Here is a 9,005-nt window from a genome sequence, read left to right on the forward strand (position 1 = left end):
CACATCACCCAGGGGTCATAAGTTGTGACCCTGTAAATTCCAGTTTGTTCAAATAAGCTCAAGTGAGCAAGAAGAGGTGAACCACAGACTAATCACTTATCATGTCAGCAGAAGGGCAACCCTTCAACTGTTGAAAATTTATGTAGAAATGTTTAAAATTATGAGACCAATATTGAAAGTTCCCAAAGAGATTTTACTAATAAGGCAGGCTAGGCCTCAGCAATCTGCCTACCTAGAGTTTAACTTCTCCAGTGAATGCTGCTTAGCCCACCCAGATGCCGGGGTCCTGCCCCGGCTGATCCAGGGTATTCGAAGCGGGGACGGCGTCGGCGACCTATTTATTTAAATATTTTATCAAAGATATAAAGAGTAATAGGATGAGGATAGCTCAGTAGGAAAATTCAGTGGAGAAAAGAGGCTGAGTAGCTTGGTTTACGCGGGAGACCAATAAAACTTCAAGACAAGAAGCTTGCACCACTTACGTAGGCCGCAGGCGTCCTTCCGTTCTCCCGAAGGAGAGGAGACGCTGAGGCCTCCCCGGTCGGATCTTAGAAGCCCAGGCATAATTAGTAAGCATGGTGGGTTCCGCGCTCCAGATGGAGACTCAACCAGAGTGAGAGAGAGAGCGACATGGGGAGACCAGTATTTCGAGAAACTGATCCCAATTCTTTATTTTCCAGAGTCTGTTTTTATACACTGAGATGTTATACAAAAGTCATGTGGGGACAGCAGTCCTGACTTTTATTAAAGTCAGGTGCTTCACACAAATGTATACAGAGGTCTTAGGGGTGTTACATCATCTTCTGGCCAGGGGGGCCTGCTGACAATTTACAACCCTCTCCTTGTGACAGCGGTCAGTCAGTCAGGACACTTATTTCTCCAGGGCTGATTAGTCTCAAAACAGATGCCACCCAAATAAAGTTACATTCCTACAGGGTGAGGGTGTAGTGGGTTTTAGTTAAGGAAAGAATTTACTTAGCCTAAGGTCTAACGTGATTAATATCAAAGGTTAATACTTATTCCTTCTATATATTCATTAATGTGTGTAAGGGCAGGGGATATGGAGACTTAGCAACAAACGTTGGCTCAACAAATGAAAAACCCTTCACCAACACAATTTCTAATTAGCCCACTATACTTATAGTTTTCTAACTTCTCTAAAGAACCTGTTTTTAGAGGGTTTAAAGCATCTCGTGCCTCTCACGGTTGGGAGGCTGTGAGCAATCACATGTGGCCCGACGAGCCTGTCAGGCAGGCTAGAGAAACTTCAGAGGAGTTTGTAGGTTAAAACACTCTTGTCACACCCAAGAGTTTTTATTGACTGGAGCTCTAGGTTAACTCCTTCTCTGAAAGAGGTGGTGGGGGACAGCCCCCCGTAAAGTCAGAGGTATAGGTAAGAGCACAAAGTAGTAAAGTAGGCAGGCTCTGGTTATGGGGGTAGACGCTCGAGGATTTCCAGGGGGACTCCTGAGGCTCGATCCCGCCTTTGCGTATGTCGAGCCTCCTTCCTCATGACCTTTGCCATGGGTGGAGTACCTCACTCTGGCCCCCAACACCCAGAATTTCTGAAAGAAGCTAAATTAAACCTTTCTTTGGCAGGATGTGTTTTTCCAGGTTAACTCGTTATGGCAATTCATTAGTTTCATTCTCTGTCCTGGGATCGATTCTGAATTAAAATCTCATTAAATCCTGCCCATGGGTAACCTCAGTGCAGCCACTTCTTTTCCAACCCTTTACAACCTCAGTGTCAACACCAATTCTAATTCCAAAGACTGGGGAGAAAAATAGGGAGACCAGACCACAAGGCTTGCGGCCATCAGAATGGGTATGAAGGCAGTCTTCACTTGGCTGATGGCAGAGATGCAATGAGGAAGCCAGCTACTGGGAGTTCCTGGGGTCTTTTAAAAATCTCACAGCAACACATCTTGCCTCTGCTGCATAAGGACAGGGAAGACGCTCAGCTCTGGCTTCCCTTAGAGATAAAAGACACTGTAAGTAGGAAAAAAAATTTTTCTTTTCTTCTGCTGCCTACAGAGATCCTATCTCCTTCTCTGTGTTTAAGTTTCAAATGGCTAGAGAGCCCCTCTGTAAAATAAGCACTGCCCTTTACTTTTTCTACTTTTGTAAAAAAAAACACAAACACCTGTTCTGCTGTTCCATTTACTGCTGCTTTTCTGATGCTGAAACGTTTTTTTCTTTGCATTGCGGATCAGTGAGACTATTCCTGCCTGTGAGATGGAGTGAAGTTTAAAATAATGTTTGCAGTAGGGTTGTTTGTTTTCTTGTTCTTGTCCTTGAAATGAGGGTTGAGCTAGCCCCCAGCCTGCTCTGTTACAAGGTGAGAACCAGATTCCTTTGGCCTCCACTTTCTGAGGGGAAGCATTATCAATTTAAATATGCTTTGGAGGAGGGTGTGGTAAAGCTGCTGTTACTTTTGAAAGTTTAAAGAACTTTGTGGGTCATCCTTCATTTCTTCATTTTCAGGAAAGCTAAACAGATTTATTTGTTTCACTTTTGTGGATCAGAGTAGTTTAGCACAAAGAAAGCAGTCTACCTTTTGTGGGCTAGTAGCTTCTTATTACTCTATACCCTGCTTTTTCCACTTTCTAGCAGCAAAAGAAAAAAATTCCCTAGAAAGACATACTTTAAAATCTCAGCCCTGATGTCAGAATCACATTTCAGCGCTTCTTTAATGTCTTCAGGAAGTCACCAGTAGTATCAGATTTCTAATGGCTTTCAGAGAGTAGAATTTGGGATTTCAGATCAGTCTTCATGTGAAGAATTGGTTCATTTCATGTTTATTAGAGCAAAACCAGACAACCAAACTTCCATTTGTTGGAAATCTTCCTTTTCCTTTCCAAGTGTTTGGTTTTTCAGGGTGGAATGCCTGTTTCAGCACATTTTAATGCCCTTCAGAGGAAAGCTTGGATTAATATTTTCAATTGTGGATGCATTTGTTCTGTTTCAGCAACACTGGATTTTCTGCCAGTTTCATTGGAGAGGCTCTAGGAGGCTTAAGAGATGAAACATTGGAGTCACTTTGGATTTTCTTTGGCTATTTTAGGGGCTTTTGTGAGAGTGAGAGATCTTGACCCATTCTAAAACACAATTTCACAGTTGTTTGTCTCAAAACCTTTTCTACTTTGTCTAAACACAAAGTTTCTCTAATTCACACATGGTCTTAAGATTTGCTCGGCTATATTCCCTTTGGTCTGCCTTGATCCTTTTCTGCAGAAAATTTCTCTGACATCAAAGCCTCTTCCCTTCCTTCTGCTGAAAAGTTGTTGAGAGCTGTAGAAGACCATCCATCCAGCTTCAGGCCACACTCAACAAGTAAAGAATACCCAAGTGACACGAATTCAGAACATTAGAAGACAGTATGATTACTGGGCCAGAGAAAAGAGAGAGAAGTAGTTTCTGGACAATAAAACCGTAACCAGTAATGTCCCCACAGTGATCTTTGTTGAGTGATAAGAACTAAATCAAGCCAAAGGGAATGATGTCAGGAGATTAATCATTTTAGCAGCTCCTATCAGCATTGCATTCCTTATACACTGTGGGAATGCATATCTGGGGATTGGGACTCTTGAATCCTGTTTCAGTAGAACAGCAGACAGACTTCACATTGACATGCAGCTGCCAGGATGCTTTGTGTCCTTTTGCTTCATGAGGAGGAGCACAGCATGAAGCCTTCTTAGAATTCTAATGCAGAGCCTCTTGGGCAGAGCCTGGGCCTGCCACATGGTTCCTGGTCTCAGAAGAAGAGTCCTGAAGCAGGCTGTCCATGTAAAACCCAGACCAGAATATTATTAGAATATTAGAATATTCTATAATAATAATATAATATCAGTTCAGTTCAGTTCAGTCGCTCAGTCATGTCTGACTCTTTGCAACCCCATGAGTCACAGCACGCCAGGCCTCCCTGTCCATCACCAACTCCCGGAGTTCACTCAAACTCAGTCCATCGAGTTGGTGATGCCATCCAGCCATCTCATCCTCTGTCGTCCCCTTCTCCTCCTGCCCCCAATCCCTCCCAGCATCAGAGTCTTTTCCAATGAGTCAACTCTTCTCATGAGGTGGCCAGAGTACTGGAGTTTCAGCTTTAGCATCATTCCTTCCAAAGAACACCCAGGACTGATCTCCTTTAGAATGGACTGGTTGGATCTCCTTGCAGTCCAAGGGACTCTCAAGAGTCTTCTCTAACACCACACTTCAAAAACATCAATTCTTCAGCGCTCAGCTTTCTTCACAGTCCAACTCTCACATCCATACATGACCACTGGAAAAACCATAGTCTTGACTAGACGGACCTTTGTTGGCAAAGTAATGTCTCTGCTTTTGAATATGCTGTCTAGGTTGGTCATAACTTTCCTTCCAAGGAGTAAGCATCTTTTAATTTCATGGCTGCAATCACCATCTGCAATGATTTTGGAGCCCCCCAAAATAAAGTCTGACACTGTTTCCACTGTTTCCTCATCTATTTCCCATGAAGTGATGGGACCAGATGCCATGATCTTCATTGACAAACTGAATAATATTCTAATAATATTATTATATTTTTATTATATATTATTATATTATATTTTATTATATATTATTATAATATAATATAATAATATAGAATAATATTATAATATTATTATTCTAATACTAGAATATTATTAGAATATTGTTCAGTTTGTCATCCATAAGGCATAAGAATTAAACTAGTCAATTCAGTCACAATAATCAAATAAGTCTATGTGTATAGATATAGCCCAAGAGATCAAATCATTTTGGTATTGTTTATTCTAATACTGGTTAAAATGGTAAAGAAGACTTTACTCAAGACTGTTGCCATAGGGATGTTGCAATAGGAGAGGAAGATCAGGCTCAACTCAGAATACAAACAAGGACAGTTGGGAATTTTTAGCCAGTGAGGACATTGAGAGGATTAGAGGATGGAAAATTACTAAGAGGAGACATCAAGGATAAGGGGATTCTTGCTAACTTAACCTAACAGGATTCTTGCTAAAGGTAGGCTTATACATCAAAGGTGGGGATGAGAAACTTGATTAGATATCGAATGATCATATATCAAGGGTGGGGGAGTTCTCACTAAATTGACAGGATTCTTGCAAAATCTGAGCTATGCAGGTCAAAGAATGGAGGGCCAAAGCCAAGGCCTAGTTAAGAAGAGGGCTCAGAGAAACCTAACTAAAGTTTGGTCAGGGAGAGTCTTTGTAAGTACCTACAAGCTTTTTTCTCTTCCTCCCCTCTATTCGCATCCTACTTCCCCCAACCATAGCAGCTACAAAAGCCAGGTCTCCACTTTCCTCAGCCAGTCATCCCTTAGACTTTCCAGATTCCCTCATTATTGAAAAACACAATGTGTTGTTGAAAAACTCCAGTTTCTGGAGTCCTGGAGTCTCTCAGGACTCAAGGTTCAGCATCTCAACTAGCAAATGTATTTCTGACTCATTCTTGTCTCTGATTGCTAGGGTCAATTTACTCCCTGATGAAAGAATCAAGGCCCTCCCCACTTTGGGAAACTAGCTTTCCATTTGTGGAGAACATCTCTGACAGACCTGCTGGCAGCATTTGCAGTCCCCACCCCCAGGGACAGTAGAGGAGGAAGAGCTAGTGATTAAGCAAATACATCGCCCTCCCTTTAGTGGCCGCATTTTTAGTCAATTGGACAGTCAACCACTTTAACTGATAGAGAACTGAGTGTACAGAACTAAAGGAATTCTAAAACCAGTTTGAGAAATGGGGTGAACACTGTTTTGTTTTTATTTCTACTGTAGCAAGCTGGACTGGGCCAGAATGGAAGACCACCAAACCAAGGAGTTTGTAATTTTCCTTCTTTTCACTTCAGGCTAAAGTACCAACCTTCTTGTATGACTCTGGAGTTAGGAAGGCTTGGGATCAACTCCTCTCTCTATCACATGCTACCTCTGTCCCTTGGGCTGCTCTGGGTTTCAGTGTCCTCAGCTGTGATACACAAATTGTTAAGAGGATTAAATGTACATAATGTGTCTATAGGAGTTTTCCAGGTGGCGCTAATGGTAAAGCACCTGCCTGCCAATGCAGGAGAGATAAGAGACTCAAGTTCTGTCCTTGGTTCAGGAAGATTCCTCTGGAGAAGGAAATGGCAACCCACTCCAGTATTCTTGCCTGGAGAATCCCATGCACAGAGGAGCCTGGCCGGCTATAGTCCATAGGGTCACAAAGAGCTGGACTCATGTACCTAGAGCAGAGCCTAATGTATAACAGGTGCTTGATAAATGGAAGGTCTTATGACTCATGTCTCTGCCCTTGTCAGTAATTAGCAACTTGACTTATCTTCCAAGGAAAAGAGTAGCACAGTGGAAAATGTTCTAAGCTTGACTCAACTGATTCAAGTGTCTGGGAAATCTCTTTCCTGCTGTCAGTTTCCTTATCTGTAGAACCAGAGTGAATAGACAGAATCAGTGTTTTCACACATGGCTGTACATCACAATTGCCTGGAAACTTATTGAAAGTATGTCTCCCAAACTCCATCCCTGGAAGTTTAGATTCAGTGGGCCGAGGACAGGCTTTGGCATTTACATTTTGTAAAAGTTCCACGAGCAAATGGATGAACAAATGTGGTATATTTACAGTGGAATACTAATCAGCTATTGAAAAAAAGAACAAACTACTTAAACATACAAAAAAATGAACGAAGCCTCAAAAACATTATATTGAGCAAAAGAAGTCAGATACAAAAGCTGAATCATCATTCAGTATGATTCCATTTGTGTGCTCAGTCGTTCAGTCATGTCCTACTCTTCTGTGACCCTGTGGACTGTAGCCCACCAGGCTCTTCAGTCCGTGGAATACTCTAGGCAAGAATATCGGTGTGGGTTGCCATTTCCTATTCCAGATGATCTTCCCAACCCAGGGATCAAACCTGCATCTCCTGCTTGGCAGGTGTATTCTTTACCGCTGAGCCACCTGGGACACCCTGGGATTCCATTTATGTGAGTACAAAACCCAGAAAAATCAATCTATGGTGGTAGGAGTCAGAATAGACATTACCCCTGATGGGTGAAAATGGATATTGCCTGGAAAGAGACACAATGGAACTTTCAGGAATGGAAGAAATGTTCTATGCCTTGATCTGAGTGGTGGTTACACAAGTGTATAAAGTTAGAATTCATCAACCTTGATACTTAAAATTGGTGCATTTTACTGTATAGAAATAATATCTTAACAAAGTACTGTTAGCAAAGGAGCAAAATGTTCTCCTAACAACCCTAATGCACAGCCAGGTTTAAGTTTCCTGGACAAGATGATTCCTAAGATCTCTTTCAGTGCGAAAGCACTGTGGTTCTTAAATCCTCATTTCAGGTCCCCTTAGTACTCTTGCCTGGAAAATTCCATGGACTGAGGAGCCTGGTGGGCTACAGTCCATGGGGTTGCAGAGTCAGACACGACTGAGCGACTTCACTTTTCACTTAGTCATTTTTGTCCACAAATTAGATTATTTCTTTTTAAATTTTCTGTTTAGTTATTTTACTTTTGGCAGTGCTGGGTCTTGGTTGCTGTGCACGGGCCTCCTCGGGTTGTGGTGCACAGCTTCTTATTGTGATGGCTTCTTTTGTTGTGGCACACAGGTTTAGTTGTTCCGCGGCACATGGGATCATCCCAGACCAGGGATCGAACCAGTGTCCCCTGCTTTGGCAGGTGGATTCTTTACCACTGGACAGCCAGGAAATCCCTCTTTTCCCTTTCTTGATCAAATGCAAGATCAAAGATATTAAGAAAAGCCATAGTGTGTTAGTGTTAGTCTCTCAGTCATGTCCGACTCTTTGTGACCCCATGGACTGTAGCCCGCCAGGCTCCTTTGTCTATGGAATTCTGCAGGCAAGAATACTGGAGTGGGTAGCCATTCCCTTCTCCAGGGGATCTTCCCAACCCAGGAGTTGAATCCAGGTTTCTAAGGGATGCTAATGCAATTTAAGAGTTGTCTAAGCCCCAGTATGACAGAACAAAGGCCGAGGAAAAAAATATGAAACCACTATCTGACTGAAATCTGATATGATATGAAATCTCACATCTCTCTAGTCTTGTTGGCCCAAAGGAACCAACAAATCTGAGGACTTTCTGTTGCTGGTTTTATTTTTTCTTCATTCATTTACCAAATATTTATTGAGTGCCTTGCTTTGTGTCAAGTACTGCTGGGTAGTGGGAGCAACAAAACGAATATGATAGCAAGGTCCCTGCCCTCAGGAAGTTTAAATTCTATAAGAAAAGGAAAGCCCATACAAAATAAATATTTATTATTAACAACTATTAATTGTTACATTGTGGGTAAGTGCTATGAAAGAAATAGGATGATGAGACAGATAAATACCAAGGAAGGATGCTTTTTAGATAGAGTGGTCAAAGGAGGACCACCATTTGTACAAACAATATTTGTACAGAGATCCAAAGATTGCCAATGATCCAGCCAGGTGAAGAACTAAAAAAATCAAGTTCAAGACCAGGGAATGAACATAGGGCCAAGGTAGAAGGAGTACAATATGTCTAAAATCTAGTAATTGAGTGGGAGAGTCTATCAGATGAAGGCAGAGAGAGTAACAACAGGGCCTTACAAGAATTTGTGATTTTATTTAAAGAGCAATGGGAAACTATTAAAGTCTTTAAGCAGGGGATGATATGTGATTTTAATTCCCCCTCTCCCTACCCCTCAAAAAAAAAAAAAAAATCTCTCTACTATTTTGGAAATGGATGAAACAGGACAAGAATGAAGACAGGATGTTAATTAAAAGACATTTACAGTTGTCCAGGCAACAGTCCCAGAGGTTCAGAATCTGCTGAATTGCTAATCAAAGCTACCCTAGCTTTGGTAACTCAGTTAACCAAAGACAGAGAACAAGAGCAAACAACTTAAGAAGTTAGTGAATTCCTCATGCTCAATTAGCCTTGTCTTTCTAATGTTTTGCCCACATGTCTAGATGAGGCTGATTAAAGGATACCTCAGAAGGTGGGGTTCAGTC

The sequence above is a fragment of the Bos indicus genome, chromosome 13 (assembly GCF_029378745.1).
Source record: "Bos indicus isolate NIAB-ARS_2022 breed Sahiwal x Tharparkar chromosome 13, NIAB-ARS_B.indTharparkar_mat_pri_1.0, whole genome shotgun sequence".
In the NCBI taxonomy this organism is placed as follows: Eukaryota; Metazoa; Chordata; class Mammalia; order Artiodactyla; family Bovidae; genus Bos; species Bos indicus.